Raw genomic sequence first — 22968 nt, 5'->3', positions numbered from 1 at the left:
CCGAGACTCGAACTTGGGACCTTTGCCTTTCGCGGGCAAGCGCTCTACCATCTGAGCAACCGAAGCACGACTCACGCCCGGTACTCACAGCTTTACTTCTGGCAGGAGAGCTTCTGTAAAGTTTGGAAGGTAGGAGACGAGGTACTGGCAGAAGTAAAGCTGTGAGTACCGGGCGTGAGTCGTGCTTCGGTTGCTCAGATGGTAGAGTGCTTGCCCGCGAAAGGCAAAGGTCCCAAGTTCGAGTCTCGGTCGGGCACACAGTTTTAATCTGCCAGGAAGTTTCATATCAGCGCACACTCCGCTGCAGAGTGAAAATCTCATTCTGGAAACATCCCCCAGGCTGTGGCTAAGCCATGTCTCCGCAATATCCTTTCTTTCAGGAGTGCTAGTTCTGCAAGGTTCGCAGGAGAGCTTCTGTAAAGTTTGGAAGGTAGGAGACGAGGTACTGGCAGAAGTAAAGCTGTGAGTACCGGGCGTGAGTCGTGCTTCGGTTGCTCAGATGGTAGAGCGCTTGCCCGCGAAAGGCAAAGGTCCCAAGTTCGAGTCTCGGTCGGGCACACAGTTTTAATCTGCCAGGAAGTTTCATTAATGCTGTTCTCCCACAACCGCTTGGCCCTACTGTTGTACATTGACCATAGTTGGGTAAATGTCTACCATGTTTATTTTTTAATTTCTTGTCTGTAATTCCTATTTTTGTTTCCCAATCTGTCATTTATTTACATAATTTTTATTAATTTAATTAGTGCATTATTTCAGTTGAGTATAATTAATTGTTACAATTAACTGTTACAATAAGAGAATCATATAAAAGTGTTTCACTAGTTAGTTTTTATTCAACTTCTTTAAATCCAAATATTACACTGAAAAATAATAAACTTACTGTATGGAGAAATATCAAATTTATCAAACAATAATAAATTATATACTAACAAAGAAATGACAGAAATTCCAGTTGGTCAGTACTGCTTGAACAAACTTAGAAAAATTTATTCAATCGAAAAAACCTAATATAAGCGTTAAAGAAGATAACATTTGAAATACACTTGTTGTTGCAAGTGATGCTAAATTATTTATGGATAAAGAAGATCGTATTAGGCAAGTTTTAGGATATCATATCGAATTATTGAAGCTAATGGAAACACTGTTGCTAAAGATGTTCCAAAATTATTGCATATGAATTAATAAATTTAAATTTTAAACTAGTTAATGGAATCTTCAGTTGAAACTTCCAGGCTAAGAGGCTGTGGTCGATGTATAAAATTTCCACCTGATATTTCGTCTCCATCTGCAGGAGACATCTTCTACCTCAGAAGATGTCTTCCGCAGATGGAGACAAAACGTCAGGTGGAAATTTTATACTTCTACCTCAGAAGATGTCTTCCGCAGATGGAGACAAAACGTCAGGTGCAAATCTTATACATCGAACACGGCCTCTCAGCCTGGAAGTTTCAACTGGAGACTACACTGGCCGTGAAAGCCTACATTGTATGATTAGCTAATGGAATGTTTATAAAACATAATGATCGATTTCATAGAGAAACTAATATTATTTCTTCAGTGAAGCAAAACACTGAATTTGTAGGACAATAATTTATGAACAAATCATTCTATAAATATTCAAATTCTTGATGCTATTCTGAATTTTGAAATAACTATATTTGATAGAAATGATAATTTGATTTACTTCAATGGTGCTTATGTAATAGTAATTTTAAAAATCAATTAAATGAATCTTTCCCTTAATAAATCATGAATAACATCGTGAGTTATCAATTTTACTCATTTTCAGTAAATGAGAAAACAAAAAGTAGTTTAAATCTTTCTAACAAGGAAACATAAGCTAATATTAATGTTGATGATGGTTAAATTCATCCCCCTAATTGTTCACAACTTTATATGAAACTTAATGTTATTTGTACAGATAGAACAGATTTTTCAGCATACGATGGTGACTCGAATAATAAACTGATTGATAATTATGTATTAAAATTGTTTGACATTATTACAATTAAAAAAGGAAACATTATTTTATCTAGAATGAAACATTCATTTTTAAACTGTTTTATCTAGAATAGAGCATCCGTTTTTTTCATCAACTCTTACTTAATTAACTCCATCTCTATCAAATGATTTAAGTGTGGAAAGTCATATTCTTAACGATGGTTAAATTAAAACCAAAGAAAATGAAGTACTTTAAGCATTAGAATTATTTGGTGTATTTTTAAAGATTATAAAGCAATTATGTGGGAAGATCATTAATTATATTTTTTACTTTGAGTTCAACAAAAGACGAGGAACATTCTGTGTTTCATAGGATTATTGATGATGGTAACAGTCCACTTTCAAAAGAAGGTAAAATTGTTGTACAAAGTAAGGAAATTCATATTTCTGTTAAGTTTGAACCAGAATATTCACTTTAACCAGAAGAAAAAGGATTGAAAAATACTAACATCCGAGTTTCTTTCTATGAACTACAAACAACGAATTCCCTGGATTAAATGGAAAATGAAATTTTGATCAAGATATTACTAATTATAATAACTGTGCAAATATGATATGCCATACTTTATTTTTGTTGTTTTCAAAACGAATCGACAAAATAATCAGTTAAATTAGTCTTCTTTATTCGATCATGAAAAATTACAGAATATCTATGTGAAAAATGGAAGAAATGAAATATTGTGTCAAAAATCATGTAATCTTTATCCCAGAATAACTTTATAAAAGATTATAATGCTTTTAGAGATTTTAAAAATGTAAATGTAAGTCCATTCAATTTTATTCAAAATTATCATATCTGTCTACTAAATATATCTAGAAGAATGACTGTTGTAACTACTCAAAAAACGACAGTGAAATTATGTGCATCATGTAATGAAAATATACCTAATGATATAGTTGGTTGGTTGGTTTGTGGAATTAAAGAGACCAGACTGCGACGGTCATCGGTCCCAATGGTATAGTTACACATGTTATTATGTACGGTGAAAAGTATTTTCTTATGATCTACAACATAGAATGCTTACTGAAAAATTTTAATTACATAAGTGAACAAAATATGAGAAAGTAAAAGAAGTTTTAAATTCGTCTTTTCATTTCCTTTTGAAATATTTTCTGAAAATAGAGAAGATAAGGAATGAAAAATTTATATTTTCAAAAATTAAAAATTTAAGGGAGGAGCTTTAATTTTTTTCTATATAAGTGACACACACACACAGTGGTTACAGTTACTAGAAGCCACACCACAAGTTGGGAAACAGGGCCAAATTTCTAGTAGTTTACTGTTGAGTTGAGATTTTCACAAACAAATGTTTTATTCATATCCTACAGAAACTAGCAGTACTGCAATAAATAGCCTTTTAAACACGCCGCTAACGGCAATCAAGTAATTTATAGCAACACAACAGTTTAAACAATTCAAGGAACATTAGTAAACAGGCTACTTAAGTAAATACAAAACATGTTAATAAAGTATGGTGAGGGAGTGAAGCTACCAACCGCGCCATTAAAAAAGATCAAAGGTCTCAGCAAACACACGTGGGGTGATTCTGTATACAACCAACTCACGGGGAGCTTTTCCGTCAACTCGACTCACTCGTTACACACAACCGACATACATCACGTGGCGACTCGGTACAACGGACCACGTTTGGTCCGCGCTGGCGAGCCACACTGCCCTCCCGTGTCCACCAGACTCTCTGAGTGCACGCCCCTAGTACCATGCCACCACACGAAGTTACCACCGGTCAAAGATCTCACTTCCTCCATAGCAGTTTCCCGAAAGCAAAATTCAGATATCGATAGCAGAGGGAAAAGACAACCAAGCAGTCACTTAATGACAGACAACATATCAAACAAACATGTCAGGGGAAGAAAAGGAAAACAAATGTAATTTAAACACAAGGTGTAGCACGAGTCAATTCACAGCTCAATAATTAATACCAAAACGAAATGAACATAGATACTATCATTGAAAACCTAGTAACTGAACTTAACATTTATAGTAATGGCTGTGCAGAAGTATTCACTAAATTATCAGAGCTGAAAAACCATAAATCTTAGATCATTTCAGAAGCTGAAATTTTATCAACTAAATATGGTGGAAAGTGTTATTGCTTCTAGATGATAAATTTAAAATTACTCTTCCAGATCGTTATACTAAAATCTTTTCTCAAGATGATTAAAAACTAGAGAAAGTTATTGGATTACATTTTATTTACTGAGGTAAAAAACAAATTTAAGATTATCTGATTTATGTCTTATTGAATTTGAATGAATTTATAATTTTTTATTTCATTTTAATGGCCCAAAATCGGGACTCTTAAAATTTTTTGACTTAATTTTTGATTATAAAATTTTAATTGAGTAATTTATTCTTTTTGCTTAAATGAAAATTCTGTGTTTTGGTTATAGATAAATTTTTAGTTGGGGATACGGTGAAATTATAATCTTGGTTTGTTTCCTCCTATTTTTTACACAATAGGCTCTTTGGTCCAGAATCAGCAACGTAATCAGTTAATAAATGCATTATGTGAACAGTGTCCCAGAGGCTAGGTGGATTTTGCATCTTTTCATGTTAGGGCCAAATTGGTCTACACAGATCCATTATGGCCACTGCTATTGCAGTGCCACTAATGGGCAAATTAAAAATCTTCCACCTTACAGAAAGAGAGGTCATGGCTCACTGCGAGTCATGAATAAAATTCATCTCAATGTAGTGAAAGTAGGTTGCCTTATTCTGAATGGGTGGTTATGAGTTTCAGGGGTATTGAGTTGGAAACATTTTTATAGACGCTAATGACAAAAATACTTAGCCAAAAATGCTTTCTGCATTTGGTCAGTCTATTAAAATATCTTTTATCAGCTCCCATATCAATTAAAAATATAAGTATCTATTTTAAACGTCTGAAGTTAGATGAACTGACGATGTCGACTCCATGCCAACTGAATGCCAGTCAGTCATTTGTAATCAGGAATGATGATGCTATCCAGAAATAGTCAGCCCGTCTGCATCACATGACTTATGGTGGTGCCCTCTATGCACTCTATAAATGCGAGAGCCCTTCAAGCTTTAGTGGCAGTAGCCTTTTACATCAGAAGATGTCTCCCACTGTTTGGGAATGAAACGTCAGGAAACAGTTTTATAGATCGACCACAGTCTCTCAGTCTGGAAGTCTTAACTGAAGAAGACACCAGCCATGAAAATCTACAGTGCATCTACTGATGGTTTAGCACTCAATACAGTTCAGCATGATTCCAAGAGGAACAGGTCCCATTATTCTAAGACGCAATACGACACAACACATTCCAGTTGTCTGCCAGTACAAGGTGTTTTCGTTGAAGAAATATGGGTGCTTAGTTGATCAAATACTTGTGGTTTGACTATTAAAGTATCCACTAAGGTGAAAGCGCGCCTCATCAATGAAGCGAACACCGTCCAGTTCTGAAATTCCATGGATGTCAACAAATCATCGAAACCCTTTAGAGCACATTCGATGGTTTCTCTATCTGGTGCGTTCAATTCATGCACACTACTAACATTCACGAAATTGTAACTCATTGCTTTCCCAGCACTAACAAACGAAATTTTAGACTGAACAGATAGTCATTCAAACTTTTTGAAGGCGAACACAGCGCCACATTCCTCATCTTAGCCAGTTTAGCATCAGTGAAAATGACTGGTCTCCCAGTTCTCTTCTCGTCAGCAACTGATCAACATGACTGGAAACGGTGATTAATATTGTTACTTTTGAACTGTTTGGCACTTCTACAATGGATATTTCCCACGAAATGTAACTACAACATATGTATATGAAAGACTGGTAAAGTCCTATTGAATACTGAACATTCGGTGCTCTTTGGAAGACTACTTGTTTACCAGACAATGAACTGTGCAATACTACAGACCTCAAGTGACATGTACCTGTTCCACTGGCATCTTCATTTGTTGTTAGTAATATCTGTCCTGCTATCCTGAGGTGGCTGATCAAATGCATGCAACTCAACTTCTGTGAGGGCCGTTCATTAAAGAGTGATTATAACATTTTTTTACATCATACCTTTACTCATTCTTATAATTTTGATATATGGAGGCACCAGCACCACTGGAAGGCCACCGATGGCGAGCCGCAGCGCACCATGTAGCCTGCGTCCGCCTTCAATGCTCTGTGTCGTTGCACATTGCGCCACCTTTTTATTTTCTCTATGTCTGACGCTGCAGTCTATGTACTTATCCCAAAACAGTCCATTTGGATGTGGTGCGCTAGTCTTAGCGTTTCTGCCAGTCAGAAAAGACGTGCTGGAAACCATTTTTGGAAGGTCCTTCAGAATCTCCTCTGTAGCCTTCACTACAGCTCCTGATGACGAAGAATGCCTGCCACAAAGGTATTTCTTCAGGTTAAGGAACAGAAAAAATCACACAGGGGTAAATCCAGACTCACCCACTACCGTATGGTTATTCACTCGGCTACTATAGACAGGGTTGGTGAGGTATGGACCTCACACTGAGTTTTGCAAGATATTTAGTAGCAGCATTTGCAGTATTCTTCCATGTATTATCATGGTGCAGCGTCAAGTCTGTTTCACGCCCATGTGGTTACTTGTGACTGCCACAGACTTTCACAGTTTTGTGGGAATCTCTGGAGTATTTTCCAGTTATTGTGAAACGGAACTTGTTGTCCCGTTCCATATTTTTCTCAATCAATTCCGGTACAGGAGAAGGATGGCGAGAATGTTTTTACTCTGCAGAAGTAAGTTTGTGAATAACGAGCAGGAGAGAATGGACCAAGCGGTGTCTATTCATTTATTTATTGATTTTTATTTCGTGTGTGAGACGTTTCCTTGCATCCTTTCCCTTATGCGACCTTGGACTGTATGAATGAGATATACGTGAAGTAGCAGAAAGCTTTGGTCAGAGGTCGTAGCATTGCATGAGTAGAGAGGTTCTGTGGTAGGATAGTACCAACTCATGAACGCTAACAAGTTTGGCAAAGATAGTGTGCAAGTCAGGTCAGAGAGGTCGCGAAGGCACGAGTATTGGCTCTGTCAGGTTGGCGAACCATCAACTCCACCACCTTTTGAACGGGAAAAAGTTTGGCGAGGTGTTTGCAGGCCCACTTGTTCCTTGGTAGTGGCACTGGACAGACATGGAGACGCAGCTCTCGATTTTGGTAATGTTAACAAAGGTATCAGAATGTCTCAAAACTGCTTGTTAATAAGGTCCAGATGTTGAAATCAGGTGTGAGATTACGACCAAATCCCCATAAGGGAGTTTATTTTGATAATTTAGTCAAATTTCGGTTAGAACTTTGCGTTCATGCCTCGGTCAGGCCACGCACCATGGGCCTTAAGATCACGGTCGCATTATTGCTCTGTATTGAAACAGAAGTTCACTCATTTAATGTATTTTAATGTGGTCTTTCTTTTACAGTAATATTCTGAGTTATTTTTATTTATTTTTCATATGATTCTTTTGTGTACTTGCTTTCCTGCTATGTGGTCGGTTGGAGCAACTGCTATATTGGTAAACAGCAGTTTCCGTCTGAAAATCTATAGTAGCCGAATGAATAACCATGGGTAGTGGGTGAGTGTAAGATAGAGAAGGAATAATCTCGTGTTTCCGTATTTTTGGGTTTCTGTTGGCTACTGCCACTTGGCCACGTGTGTGGAATAGTATTAATGTGATAATTAGTTAATGTCCCTTGTGCCCCTGATAACTATTTGATCTGCAGACAATGTTGCATATTACATAAAATATATGGGTTATACTCTTGTATCCACAAAAGTTCAGATTTTAATGCCTATTGATGGAATAAAGACTTGCAAAGCTTTCCCACCATATGATAGTAAATGTTCTTCCCCCCCCCCCAGCTCAGTAATGTGGTAATTTTCGTAAGATTAATTCATAGCTAAGTTCACCACTTGCTACCGATTCTTCAGTGTATGTTTCAACGAAAATTAAAATACGAGTATTTAGGCAAATACTCTTCAGCACTGACCGAGTTCACTTGTAGTGTCTTCGCTGAACTTGTTGTGCGTGACCTTTAGTAATTGGCTGTAATAAGCATCGGTTTATGTATAATTGTGTGCCTGCATAAAATTACATAGAAGCCAGTTCCTCTCCCTTTCCATAATTACGTGGCGAAAGTGAATCATGTTAACTAAAGAGACCAGTTGTGATAAGGTGTATTCCAACAGACACACAGCTAGTTATTGAAATGCCTTCGGTATTGAATAAATATCAATAAACCTATACCCTATGACTGATTACTTCCTCCTTTCATCATAAAGAATAGGTGAAAGTCAGTACCATAGTTCAATGCTGGGTCATGAAAGTAAATAATGGCTCTATACTCCCTATTAATCCCTGCATAGGTGCCTTCTGTAGTGGTTTTAAAAACTTTGTTTAACCATTACTACAGAGGGTAGCTTGCAGGAGCTGTAGGACATGACAAGCAACAGTAATCTTGAGTTATAACTTTAACTATACCACCACCGGTACGAAGGTTGCGTTGCGTTTGATGTGTGTGCAAGTATGCAAGTACAACATGTCGATAAATCATTCCATGAATATCAAGAAATAAGATGACAATAATTTTCCCAGCATATGCAAGCACTCTTGCGTTTTTGAGGGTTAGTTATGAAGCGGTATTCCACATTGATGTTTGCTGTTTGCTCTCGGGATCAAAATGATGTATCACAGTTTCATCAGCAATGAGTACATTTGAAAGAAACTCCAGATCTTCCTCTGACATCAACTTCAACTGCATACAGACCTGCATGCAAATGTCCTTTCGTTCAGGAATCAGAAGTTATGGAACACACTATGTGCAACATTCTTGTGTGTAAATTTTCTGTCACCAGTTTTTTTGTTACATCCAGTTAAATTTTCAATATTATAGAAAGAGCTCATAAAGTTAGTGGTCAATTCTTTGTCACAAAGCCAGCAGCAGCGTTGATGTTTTCTACTGTAAAGGCAGAAACTGGACTGGCAAGTCCACCTTCCTTCCAAATTGATTCTCTCCCCTCTTTAAACTGTTTAAATCATCTTCAAGCTGTCCTGTAAAAAAGGACAGATCTTCGTAGGCCTCCTTTACGACTGTATAGGGCTCGGATGAAGATTTGTTGAAACAAAAGCGGAACTTAAAAGCAGCATACTATTCATCTCACATCATCTTGCGAAATAACATTCCAAAGATGTTTGGGCTCACATGCGGTTTGCCTTCAGTGAAATGTCTTGGCTCAAACTCGTCTAGGGGTTGAACTGCACATGTACCATAAATGCCCTAAATTAGACACTTGTGAATCTTCAGTTAAATTGTCTAACTGATGGCAAGTTTGCGAAATACGAAGTTAATATAACATGCAATAAGAGTAATAATAACATCGGAAATTAAATTAATGACCAACAAATGAAGCAGTTGTGATTTGGTTAGAATAATGTTTATTCAGAAAGCAAACTAACAGCGGAAGTGGTCGTATTTTAGAGTGCATATCCATTTGACACAGTTCGATCATTCACAATCTCATTGCCAAATACAAATACTCCACCTCGTTATCTTCGCGAAAAGTTAGAGTTCACACCAGGCGCGTGGCTGTTCACTGCTCGGAGACTAAGTCTCGCGCGACCACACAACGTGAAATTTTCTAAGTCTTTTCGCTTCCTAGCTACCTAAATACCGACCGTCCGCTTTCGCGTCTCAATCCGAACTGTACCCTTTGGTGTCTCGAGCTGAACTGTCCTTCTGCCCGTCTCCCGCCGCGATTCCCACGCGGCGAATATCCTCTCTCAACTGACTACGGCAGTTCCCTTTCCTGAAGCTGTCCATCTGATTGCCTACAGCTTATTCTACATTATTTTACATTTTAACATATTTAAATAATCACAGCTTGACCACTTTCACGTTCTAAATAAAGTAATAATAGATTCTTTTACATACAACCAATACAAATTCCTTCTTAACTTGGAATGTCATGGCCAGTAGCCTTGCACCAATGTGCTTTCTGATAAATAAAGAACAAAAGTAACTAATATGCACTAAACCTTACAACAAATGTTCTATTACCTAATGATTCAATAAGATGTGATGCTGTCATCGGTCAATGTGTTTTGTCTGGAGGAAATGATGATCTGATCCTTAACTGAAATTACTGATAATTTAAATTTACTATATCTTTTAAACAAATGAAGTTATAGAGTTGATATTTACAACATTTGTCGTTTTAATGATGTACAGGGTTATTACAAATGATTGAAGCGATTTCACAGCTTTACAATAACTTTATTATTTGAGATATTTTCACAATGATTTGCACACACATACAATAACTCAAAAAATTTTTTAGGCATTCACAAATGTTCGATATGTGCCCCTTTAGTGATTCGGCAGACATCAAGCCGATAATCAAGCTCCTCCCACACTCGGCGCAGCATGTCCCCATCAATGAGTTCGAAAGCATCGTTGATGCGAGCTCGCAGTTCTGGCACGTTTCTTGGTAGAGGAGGTTTAAACACTGAATCTTTCACATAACCCCACAGAAAGAAATCGCATGGGGTTAAGTCGGGAGAGCGTGGAGGCCATGACATGAATTGCTGATCATGATCTCCACCACGACCGATCCATTGGTTTTCCAATCTCCTGTTTAAGAAGTGCCGAACATCATGATGGAAGTGCAGTGGAGCACCATCCTGTTGAAAGATGAAGTCAGCGCTGTCGGTCTCCAGTTGTGGCATGAGCCAATTTTCCAGCATGTCCAGATACACGTGTCCTGTAACGTTTTTTTCGCAGAAGGAAAAGGGGCCGTAAACTTTAAACCATGAGATTGCACAAAAGACGTTAACTTTTGGTGAATTGCGAATTTGCTGCACGAATGTGTGAGGATTCTCTACCGCCCCAATTCGCACATTGTGTCTGTTCACTTCACCATTAAGAAAAAATGTTGCTTCATCACTGAAAACAAGTTTCGCACTGAGCACATCCTCTTCCATGAGCTGTTGCAACCGCGCCGAAAATTCAAAGCGTTTGACTTTGTCATCGGGTGTCAGGGCTTGTAGCAATTGTAAACGGTAAGGCTTCTGCTTTAGCATTTTCCGTAAGATTTTCCAAACCGTCGGCTGTGGTACGTTTAGCTCCCTGCTTGCTTTATTCGTCGACTTCCGCGGGCTACGCGTGAAACTTACCCGCACGCGTTCAACCGTTTCTTCGCTCACTGCAGGTCGACCCGTTGATTTCCCCTTACAGAGGCATCCAGAAGCTTTAAACTGCGCATACCATCGCCAAATGGAGTTAGCAGTTGGTGGATCTTTGTTGAACTTCGTCCTGAAGTATCGTTGCACTGTTATGACTGACTGATGTGAGTGCATTTCAAGCACGACATACGCTTTCTCGGCTCCTGTCGCCATTTTGCCTCACTGCGCTCTCGAGCGCTCTGGCGGCAGAAACCTGAAGTAGGGCTTCAGCTGAACAAAACTTTATGAGTTTTTCTACGTATCTGTAGTGTGTCGTGACCATATGTCAATGAATGGAGCTACAGTGAATTTATGAAATCGCTTCAATCATTTGTAATAGCCCTGTACTTCTGTATCAAACGCTGATTGTTAAAATCGACCAATGCGTTCATGTTTTTTCGCATTCAGGTCTTTGTTACAAAACTTGTTAATTTGACTTTAACAGTACATCCTAAACTATTATAGATATGAACAATATTCACGTTTTATTGGGATTACCATGAAAATTTATGAAGGATGGTAGATTAAAATTACTGTGGCTTTATTCCATGAATTGCTACAGAATTAAATAGTTTTCAGAAATGTTTCCCTTTATGGCCGATCTGAGTTCCGCCATATTTAACACTGCTATGTCTCCTTGGCCACAAACAGCTTCTACTGAGTTTCCCTATAACATAGGTTCATGTCTGTCTCACTCACACATTACAGCACTTAGGTCTCAATAGACAATAGACCCCTGTGAGTTTCCCCATCTCATGGTGAAACTGTGCTCTTTGTGGCACGCAGTCCTGGACGACAGGGTTCGTTTCACAATTCATGACGGCTGATTCTTTCAGCTATATACTTAAATGAGAGCGCAATACCCGTTAACTCACGATCTCCATTGCTGTAGTGTGCGATATTGAACATGTCTTGGCTTGCCTGCGTCTCACAGGGGAGAAGGTGTGCCCACAATGAAACTAGTATGGCATGTTTGTTACACATTAGGCTAACAGAGTAGCATAAAATCACATTGCAGCACGAGAAATTACGACTGTAAAAAATTATCATCATTCTTTATTGAACAGCCCCCCTGCTTACAGACAAATTTATTTTCATGTGCACAACTTATAGATCGCACGATTCTTGTGAACAAAATGCCCAAATTAAACACGGATTCACCTTGAAATGCTGGTGGTATATGTACCAAACGCAATATGTCGAAATCAAGCTGTAGTGAAATGGTGCCGACAGTTTGACCAAAGCCACATAGACATGATAGATGCTGATCATGCACCATGAGATTTCCATATTTTCAAAAAACTGAAAGAACATCTGTGGGGAACGAGATTTCGCATCGATGAGGAGGTTCACACAGCAGTTTTCGAATGTGTCTGTGGCCAGGGAGTGGATTTCCGTCGTCGATGAACTCAACGATTGATAGAACATTCTGACCATTCTTCATGGAGACTTGATGATTATGCTAGCAATAATGGCACGTATCTGTTTCATTTTGAGGCATAGTGCAACATTCAATAAAAATTACTTGGCTTGCCTTAATAAATTGTAACCTAGCTTTTGAAATCCCCCCATAAATATATGAGAGCGGTTTGTTAAGTCTCGTAAATATACATAAAATAATGGAACATTTCTGTTTTCCCTTCATGGTTGGTAAGTTTGTTTATTCCAAGGATCATATAAAGAATTTCAATAATGTACAGAATACAGTTCTTTGTTGGCAGCCATGTGAATTGACCAATGCATCGACTGCGATTGAAAATGGAGAAAACTGAGTTTTGTGCCGTTAAAAAATATTTTCATTTGAAGTGTTGGACTGCCACATGAATCAAAACAGAACTGGATGAAGTTCACGGCAACTGATCATCATGAATGATGACCATTTACTTTTAGATTAATCAATTTAATCGTGGTAAGACAAGCACAGAAGCCAAAGCTCGCCTCAGTGGTCCAGATGAGGTCAACACAAAGAAAAGCATTGAGAAAATCCATTATATGATAAGGCAAACCCAGTGAATAAAAATTCTTGAGATTCATATAGGCATATCAACTGAGCGAGTGAAGAACATCCTACACAAAGAATTGGCTTGAAGGAGCCATGTGCAAGGTGGGTGCCGCGACCACTCACAGTAGACCAAAAGCGCATCTGGCAAAACATTTCAACACAATGTCTGACAATGTTCAATCGCAGTCTGCAAGAGCTTTGCACCTATTTATGAGTGTTGATGAAACCTGAATCCATCTGTACATACCAGAGTCAAACCATAGCCAAAATAATGAACAAAGGCTGGTGAAAGTCCAGCAAACAAGGAAAAAGATCATTTTATCAGCTGGTAAGTTAATGGTCACTGTCTTTTTGGGGTTCCCAAAAATAACTCTCATAGATAACATGAAAAACAGGCAGAACCATAACTAGGCCCTATTATGCTCCATTGTTCGATAGTTTGAAACTTGCACTGGCTGAAAAAGGCAAAGGGTGGAAAAAAAAGAACTCTTTCACCAGGATAATGCACCAGTTCACACATCAACGATAACAATGGGGAGAGAGCATAAATTGGGATCTAAATTAGTTCATCATCCATGCTGTTCACCCAACTTAGCACTAAGTGAAATATTTCTAGTCCTTAGCTTGAAACTTTGGCTTACTGGATAGAGAACTTCATCAAATGAGTAAGTGATAGATGTAGTCGATGAGCATTTTGCAGAATTTAAGTTATTTTTGCCATGGGATGAAATAGCTAGAGGATCGCTGGACCAAGTGTACATCCCTCAAAGGAGACTATGTCAAGCAGTAAGGTGAGCTGTTTACGAAACAAACGTTTTTTCTTGAATTTTTACCAAACCACCCTCGTACTGTAAGCTGTAATGGCCCTATATCGCTCCCATGAGGTACTCCCAAAATCACGTCTAAATTTGTCGACTTCATCTGGTTAAGCCCCCTCAGGAGACACCGCCTTAACGAAACACTGTCCGTGTGGGCGAGGGGGTTTGTGTGATCCAATGAAGTGGAGGGCTATGCTGGTGGTGGTGTAACTACCGGCAGGGCCTCCCAAGCCGGACAGGTCTCCATAGAGGACCCAGACAGAGTGTGTCTCACAACGTCCCGTCTAGTATCCTGTCCTATCCTATTCTGTTCTGTCCCATCCTATACATTCCCTTCATTTCCTTTTCCTCCTTGTGATTGTGTGGCAGCAGACACGGTCCCCTAATGTGGACAGCGGAAGATCCTTGGAAACCAGAACAACGTTGATGCACATAGGCCTTACTGCGAAGGGATGGATAGCGTTCTGTAGTCGTGGTGAAGACAAGCTGTCTAAGGGGTAAGGCCCTGAAATAAAACCTTGGCAGGTGTCCAGGCCATGAGGTGGCAGCCCCACCAGGACACTCGGGGGCTGTGGGCTGATAACCCGCACCACCAAAAAACACGTATCACAGAAACTAAAAGGAGAAACAGCCGGATGGATCTTAAAAGGAAAACCCGTATCGGTTTTTGGACCTGGGCAGAATTGAGGCAAATGGCCAAAGACAGAGACGGATGGCGAGTTCTCCTGGATGCCCTATGCCCCCATAGGGGCCAAAGGAATTAAGTCAAGTCAAGTCATCTGGTTAAGAACAATATGTTGAGTTCCTTCTGCTAGAAAGTCTTGGGACAAAAGTCTTTTTCAGTCATTGGTATTGCGAATTTCGCAGTTCATCCTAAATTCATGCTTGTTGTTAACCACAAATACCACCATTGAATAAATATCTTTGGCACATAAGAGTATGAATCCCTAGATTCCTTGAGCTATCAAATTTTCATGATATTCCGATTGTATGCTTTTGTAGAATTAGTACTTCTTCGATCTTATCTACATTGTTCCAGAATAGTATGCCACAGAACACGATCGAGTGAAGGTGTGAATAGTATGCAAGCAATTTCGTCTGTAGGTCAACACAGAAAGAGATATTTCTTAGTACAAAATCGTCAGCTCGTAGTATTGGACCCAAGCAGGAATGGTGCACAGAGTCTGGCACTGACGGCTTCAAAATGAACATGTATCGCCTATTAGGCGCTGATTGGGACACATATTGGGACCAAAGATGCTTCCAAAGGTAGCTGCACCTCTTAAGCAACTCTTTACAGGCAGCTTGCCTACGTACAAACAAAGCTGTCACTGACCAGGCTTATTTCTGTTTAACTGGGTGTGATAATTCCAATATCCTAATCACTTTATTGTCATAATTTTCTTACCTAGCCTGTAATAAATGCTACTCTTGCTGTTGCATCATGCCAATAGTACTGACATACACTCCTGGAAATGGAAAAAAGAACACATTGACACCGGTGTGTCAGACCCACCATACTTGCTCCGGACACTGAGAGAGGGCTGTACAAGCAATGATCACACGCACGGCACAGCGGACACACCAGGAACCGCGGTGTTGCCGTCGAATGGCGCTAGCTGTGCAGCATTTGTGCACCGCCGCCGTCAGTGTCAGCCAGTTTGCCGTGGCATACGGAGCTCCATCGCAGTCTTTAACACTGGTAGCATGCCGCGACAGCGTGGACGTGAACCGTATGTGCAGTTGACGGACTTTGAGCGAGGGCATATAGTGGTCATGCGGGAGGCCGGGTGGACGTACCGCCGAATTACTCAACACGTGGGGCGTGAGGTCTCCACAGTACATCGATGTTGTCGCCAGTGGTCGGCGGAAGGTGCACGTGCCCGTCGACCTGGGACCGGACCGCAGCGACGCACGGATGCACGCCAAGACCGTAGGATCCTACGCAGTGCCGCAGGGGACCGCACCGCCACTTCCCAGCAAATTAGGGACACTGTTGCTCCTGGGGTATCGGCGAGGACCATTCGCAACCGTCTCCATGAAGCTGGGCTACGGTCCCGCACACCGTTAGGCCGTCTTCCGCTCACGCCCCAACATCGTGCAGCCCGCCTCCAGTGGTGTCGCGACAGGCGTGAATGGAGGGACGAATGGAGACGTGTCGTCTTCAGCGATGAGAGTCGCTTCTGCCTTGGTGCCAATGATGGTCGTATGCGTGTTTGGCGCCGTGCAGGTGAGCGCCACAATCAGGACTACATACGACCGAGGCACACAGGGCCAACACCCGGCATCATAGTGTGGGGAGCGATCTCCTACACTGGCTGTACACCACTGGTGATCGTCGAGGGGACACTGAATAGTGCACGGTACATCCAAACCGTCATCGAACCCATCGTTCTACCATTCCTAGACCGGCAAGGGAACTTGCTGTTCCAACAGGACAATGCACGTCCGCATGTATCCCGTGCCACCCAACGTGCTCTAGAAGGTGTAAGTCAACTACCCTGGCCAGCAAGATCTCCGGATCTGTCCCCCATTGAGCATGTTTGGGACTGGATGAAGCGTCGTCTCACGCGGTCTGCACGTCCAGCACGAACGCTGGTCCAACTGAGGCGCCAGGTGGAAATGGCATGGCAAGCCGTTCCACAGGACTACATCCAGCATCTCTACGATCGTCTCCATGGGAGAATAGCAGTCTGCATTGCTGCGAAAGGTGGATATACACTGTACTAGTGCCGACATTGTGCATGCTCTGTTGCCTGTGTCTATGTGCCTGTGGTTCTGTCAGTGTGATCATGTGATGTATCTGACCCCAGGAATGTGTCAATAAAGTTTCCCCTTCCTGGGACAATGAATTCACGGTGTTCTTATTTCAATTTCCAGGAGTGTAGATTTGAACGCTGCAAACTATTTCGCCCATTCTTTTTGGCTACCTCTATAACATTGTGGCAGTCCCTACTACGCGATGGGATTGACAAGAAATGTAATAAATTCTTGGATTTGGGTGTCTATAAAACAAACAGTGAAGACTGTAATAAATTTTTTGTTGGGCAGATGGACGGGAACTTTGAACTCGATTTAGAGAGCACACATATGACAAGAACAGGAGTGCCCTTGATAATCATCTGAACACTGGCAAAGATAAAATCGGCATCTATAAGAACATTTAGAAATTTTACACAAGTGACCTAGAAGCTACATCTTAAATATACTAGAAGAAATGGAAATCTTGTTCACACCAAGAGGAAACCGCAGCGCCCACTTAATGCATAAAATTATGTCAGATTAAACTGGTATCTTGACATCTTCGAAGACTTGCTACTGTAACAGAGAGGCAGTATGGTGGACTGGTGCACAGTGCATCGTATGTCCATCAGCAAGGGGATGCTGTGGTTATGGCCACACTTGCAGTATCAACATCACGAGTAAAATAATAGCTACACGATAGCAAAGATATTGAAATCTACAGTTCTGAAATCATTTTAATTTAAAATTTTAAAATATTTGCCATTTACTTTAATAACAAAGTCATCAATTTTATATCATCACTTTTTAAAAAGAAAAAAGGAATTGCAATATAGCTTTCACATGCTTAACACTAGAGGGAAAAGTTATGTTAAGACCTGCTTTTCATTCATTTTAAGTCATTTGTTAAATTATTTTAATCATCATATTTTGTCCATTTTATTATTTTGTGGAATATTTTATGTAGTGACTGTCTGCTTGGATGTTATTTTACGTTTTAATATGACAAGTTTATTTTCATTTTATGCTACATAATGCCCACAGAGTCCTATTTAAGGTAGGCTGCCTCAACTAAGCTGCACTGGTCTGTGATAAAAGCATACATGAGAACTGACAAGATAGAGTGTGTTGAGATTTTAAACATGGTGCATTTCTGTTTTATTCTATATAAGTAGTATTGTAATATATGCAGAAATGCTACTTCTCATTTTCTATATTTATTACCTAGTAAATTCTGAATGTGACTGAGGAAAAAATGTGTTAAGTTGTATAATTTTAAAAAAAAATAAAGTCTCTTCGATGTTCCAGATCACTGCAACTGGACATAGGATGCATTGGTAGGGACGTCATCATAGTACAGAGAATCCCCACTCTTTTGAAACCCTATCCATCAAGTGCATAGGTTTAGGTTTATTTTCCTTAACAATTTGTTCCATTGCACAAATGATAGGTTAATTTTTCACTGAAACATTACTTTTCTCAATCATGAAAATCTCTTTTCTTTTTAAGAAGTAAAGATGGGACCTTTATTTTCTTGAACTACATGATATGGATTTGTGTCAAGTACAATAATGAACTGATTGGCGACTCCATGGAGTGTTTTGTGCACCACGACCAAATATAGGATAAAATTGGAAGGAAAATCAGCATTGGCCGTATTATGTTGTTTTATTGTCAGCAAAATCGATTTTCAGTTACTAAGTGACCATCCTCAGTGCTATGATATACAATTAAAATTGGTAGGCACTGGTATCAAGGTATAACCACAAGTTTAGAGCGATCACATAACCTCATGTGATGTTCTAATTTAAATATATTTAACTTCTTTTTTATTTTATCATACTAGAACTTAGACTGATCTTTATGTGATGGAGGATTATTTATTCTTTTCAAATCATAGACCTTATGTTGTGGACTTTAAAAGTGGCTGAAACAGAGAATTTTAAGATCAGCATGAGACTGCAAATTTTCATAAAAAGACGTCTACATAAAGAGAAAAATTGCATCCTTCACATAAATTAGGAGTTTTACACTCTCTCACGTGGTTTTGTTCTTGCTGTACTGCTGTGGTCCTGTACAAACGCTCATTGCTGTAATAGCATTCCTTGCTCTAATCAGCTAGTGTAGAATTTTGCCATCACACTGGTCTCTATACACTGGTCTCTATACACTGGTACAATTACTCGAATTATGACCAATAGTATTATGAACCATAGACCTTGCCGTTGGTGGGGAGGCTTGCATGCCACAGCGATACAGATGGCTGTACTGTAGGTGCAACCACAACAGAGGGGTATCTGTTGAAAGGCCAGACAAACGTGTGGTTCCTGAAGAGGGGCAGCAGCCTTTCCAGTAGTTGCTGGGGCAACAGTCTGGACGATTGACTGATCTGGCCTTGTAACACTAATCAAAACGGCCTTGCTGTGCTGGTACTGCGAATGGCTGAAAGAAGGGGAAACTATGGCCGTAATTTTTCCCGAGGGCATGCAGCTTTACTGTATGGATAAATGATGATGGCGTCCTCTTCGGTAAAATATTCCGGAGATAAAATAGTCCCCTATTCGGATCTCCGGGCGGGGACGTCGTTATCAGGATAAAGAAAGCTGGCGTCCTATGGATCGGAGCGTGGAATGTCAGATCTCTTAATTCGGGCAGGTAGGTTAGAAAATTTATAAAGGGAAATGGATAGGTTAAAGTTAGATATAGTGGGAATTAGCGAAGTTCGGTGGCAGGAGGAACAAGATTCTGGTCAGGTGAATACAGGGTTATAAATACAAAATCAAATAGGGGTAATGCAGGAGTAGGTTTAATAATGAATAGGAAAATAGGAATGCGGGTAAGCTACTATAAACAGCATAGTGAACGCATTATTGTGGCCAAGATAGATACGAAGCCCACACCTACCACAGTAGTACAAATTTATATGCCAACTAGCTCTGCAGATGACGAAGAAATTGAAGAAATGTAAAATTAGATAAAAGAAATTATTCAAATAGTGAAGGGAGACGAAAATTTAATTGTCATGAGTCACTGGAATTCGGTAGTAGGAAAAGGAAGAGAAGGAAACGTAGTAGGTGAATATGGATTGGAGGTAAGAAATGAAAGAGGAAGCCGCCTGGTGGCATTTTGCACAGAGCACAGCTTAATCATAGCTAACACTTGGTTCAAGAATCATAAAAGAAGGTTGTATACATGGAAGAAGCCTGGAGATACTGACAGATTTCAGATAGATTATATAATGGTAAGACCGAGATTTAGGAACCAGGTTTTAAATTGTAAGACATTTCCAGGGGCAGATGTGGACTCCGACCATAATCTATTGGTTATGAACTGTAGATTAAAACTGAAGAAACTGCAAAAAGGTGGGAATTTGAGGAGATGGGACCTGGATAAACTGAAAGAACCAGAGATTGTACAGAGTTTCAGGGAGAGCATAAGGGAACAATTGACAAGAATGGGGGGAAAGAAATACAGTAGAAGAAGAATGGACAGCTTTGAGGGATGAAGTAGTGAAAGCAGCAGACGATCAAGTAGGTAAAAAGACAAGGTCTAGTAGAAATCCTTGGGTGACAGAAGAAATATTGAATTTAGTTGATGAAAGGAGAAAATATAAAAATGCAGTTAATGAAGCAGGCAAAAAAGAATACAAACGTCTCAAAAATGAGATCGACAGGAAGTGCAAAATGGCTAAGCAGGCGTGGCTAGAGGACAAATGTAAGGATGTAGAGGCTTATCTCACTAGAGGTAAGATAGATACTGCCTACAGGAAAATTGAAGAGACATTTGGAGAAAAGAGAACCACTTGTATGAATATCAAGAGCTCAGATGGAAACCCAGTTCTAAGCAAAGAAGGGAAAGCAGAAAGGTGGAAGTAGTATATAGAGGGTCTATACAAGGGCGATGTACTTGAGGGCAATGTTATAGAAATGGAAGAGGATGTGGATGAAGCTGAAATGGGAGATATGATACTGCGTGAAGAGTTTGATAGAGCTCTGAAAGAACTAAGTCGAAACAAGCCCCCTGGAGTAGACAACATTCCATTAGAACTACTGACAGCCTTGGGAAAGCCAGTCCTGACAAAACTCTACCATCTGCTGAGCAAAATGTATGAGACAGGCGAAATACCCTCAGACTTCAAGCAGAATATAATAATCCCAATCCCAAAGAAAGAAAGCGTTGACAGATGTGAAAATTACCGAACAATCAGTTTAATAAGTCACGGCTGCAAAATACTAACACGAATTCTTTGCAGACGAATGGAAAAACTGGTAGAAGCCGACCTCGGGGAAGATCAGTTTGGATTCAGTAGAAATATGGGAACACGTGAGGCAATACTCACCCTACAACTTATTTTAGATTAAGAAAAGGCAAACCTACATTTATAGCATTTGTAGACTTAGAGAAAGCTTTTGACAATGTTGACTGGAATACGCTCTTTCAAATTCTCAAGGTGGCAGGGGTAAAATACAGGGAGCGAAAGGCTATTTACAGTTTGTACAGAAACCAGATGGCAGTTATAAGAGTCGAGGGACATGAAAGGGAAGCAGTGGTTGGGAAGGGAGTGCGACAGGGTTGTAGCCTCTCCCCGATGTTGTTCAATCTGTACATTGACCAAGCAGTAAAGGAAACAAAAGAAAAATTCGGAGTAGGTATTAAAATCTATGGAGAAGAAACAAAAACTTTAAGGTTCACCGATGACATTGTAATTCTGTCAGAGACAGCAAAGGACTTGGAAGAGCAGTTGAACGGAATGGACAGTGTCTTGAAAGGAGGATATAAGATGAACATCAACAAAAGCAAAACGAGGATAATGGAATGTAGTCGAATTAAGTCGGGTGATGCTGAAGGAATTAGATTAGGAAATGGGGCACTTAAAGTAGTAAAGGAGTTTTGCTATTTGGGCAGCAAAATAACTGATGATGGTCGAAGTAGAGAGGATATAAAATGTAGACTGGCAATGGCAAGGAAAGCGTTTCTGAAGAAGAGAAATTTGTTAACATCGAGTATAGATTTAAGTGTCAGGAAGTCGTTTCTGAAAGTATTTGTATGGAGTGTAGCCATGTATGGAAGTGAAACATGGACGATAAATAGTTTGGACAAGAAGAGAATAGAAGCTTTCGAAATGTGGTACTACAGAAGAATGCTGAAGATTAGATGGGTAGATCACATAACTAATGAGGAGGTACTGAATAGGGTTGTGGAGAAGAGGAGTTTGTGGCACAATTTGACTAGAAGAAGGGATCGGTTGGTAGGACATGTTCTGAGGCATCAAGGGATCAGCAATTTAGTATTGGAGGGCAGCGTGTAGGGTAAAAATCGTAGAGGGAGACCAAGAGATGAACAAACTAAGCAGATTCAAAAGTATGTAGGCTGCAGTAGGTACTGGGAGTTGAAGAAGCTTGCACAGGATAGAGTAGCATGGAGAGCTGCATCAAACCAGTCTCAGGACTGAAGACCACAACAACAACAACAGTATTAATGAAACCTGAGACAAACTTCCTAGCAGATTAAAACTGTGTGCCAGACAGAGACTCGAGGTCCCGAGTTCGAGTCTTGGTCCGGTACACAGTTTTAATCTGCTAGGTCGTTTCATATCACCGCACACACCACTGTAGAGTGAAAATCTCATTCTGGAAACCTGAGACACTTTAGCAACATTATAGCAACTGGGGTATATGATATTTTGCAGAGTCAGCAAGCTCTGAAATAGAGACCGCTGTAAAGCACGCTATCACTGTGAGACCATACCACTCACCTGCCATCTGCCGCAGCAGCTATCTCCATTCGCCATCCTAGTGGATTACCTACTTGGGAATCACCACTGACAATGCGCACCATAGCGGAACAGAAGCTGGCCTTTCTAGAGGGATAACCATGCAAGACCACTGTGCCAGCATTTAGACACAGCTCTGGGACCAGCAACCAACAATGCCAAGGTACAGGCATCTTTAAAACGACACATTGTCCATGGATGACTGTGTGCTTGATACCCAACCCCATCCCCATACACAGGCATGATACTTCTGTGGTAAACTATTGTAAATAAATGAATTGGTCAATGGTCTCCAAGCTCAATGTGACTGAAACTGCCTGTGCCTAGCTACTAGAGAACCCAACATACTACCCTATGAACAATGTTAAGAAACTTAATGCTTCAGAAATAATTCATGTGATATGTA

Source organism: Schistocerca cancellata, chromosome 10 (assembly GCF_023864275.1).
Source record: "Schistocerca cancellata isolate TAMUIC-IGC-003103 chromosome 10, iqSchCanc2.1, whole genome shotgun sequence".
Classification (NCBI taxonomy): Eukaryota; Metazoa; Arthropoda; class Insecta; order Orthoptera; family Acrididae; genus Schistocerca; species Schistocerca cancellata.
The sequence above is the reverse complement of the archived record's forward strand: the minus strand, read 5'-3'. Positions refer to the sequence as shown.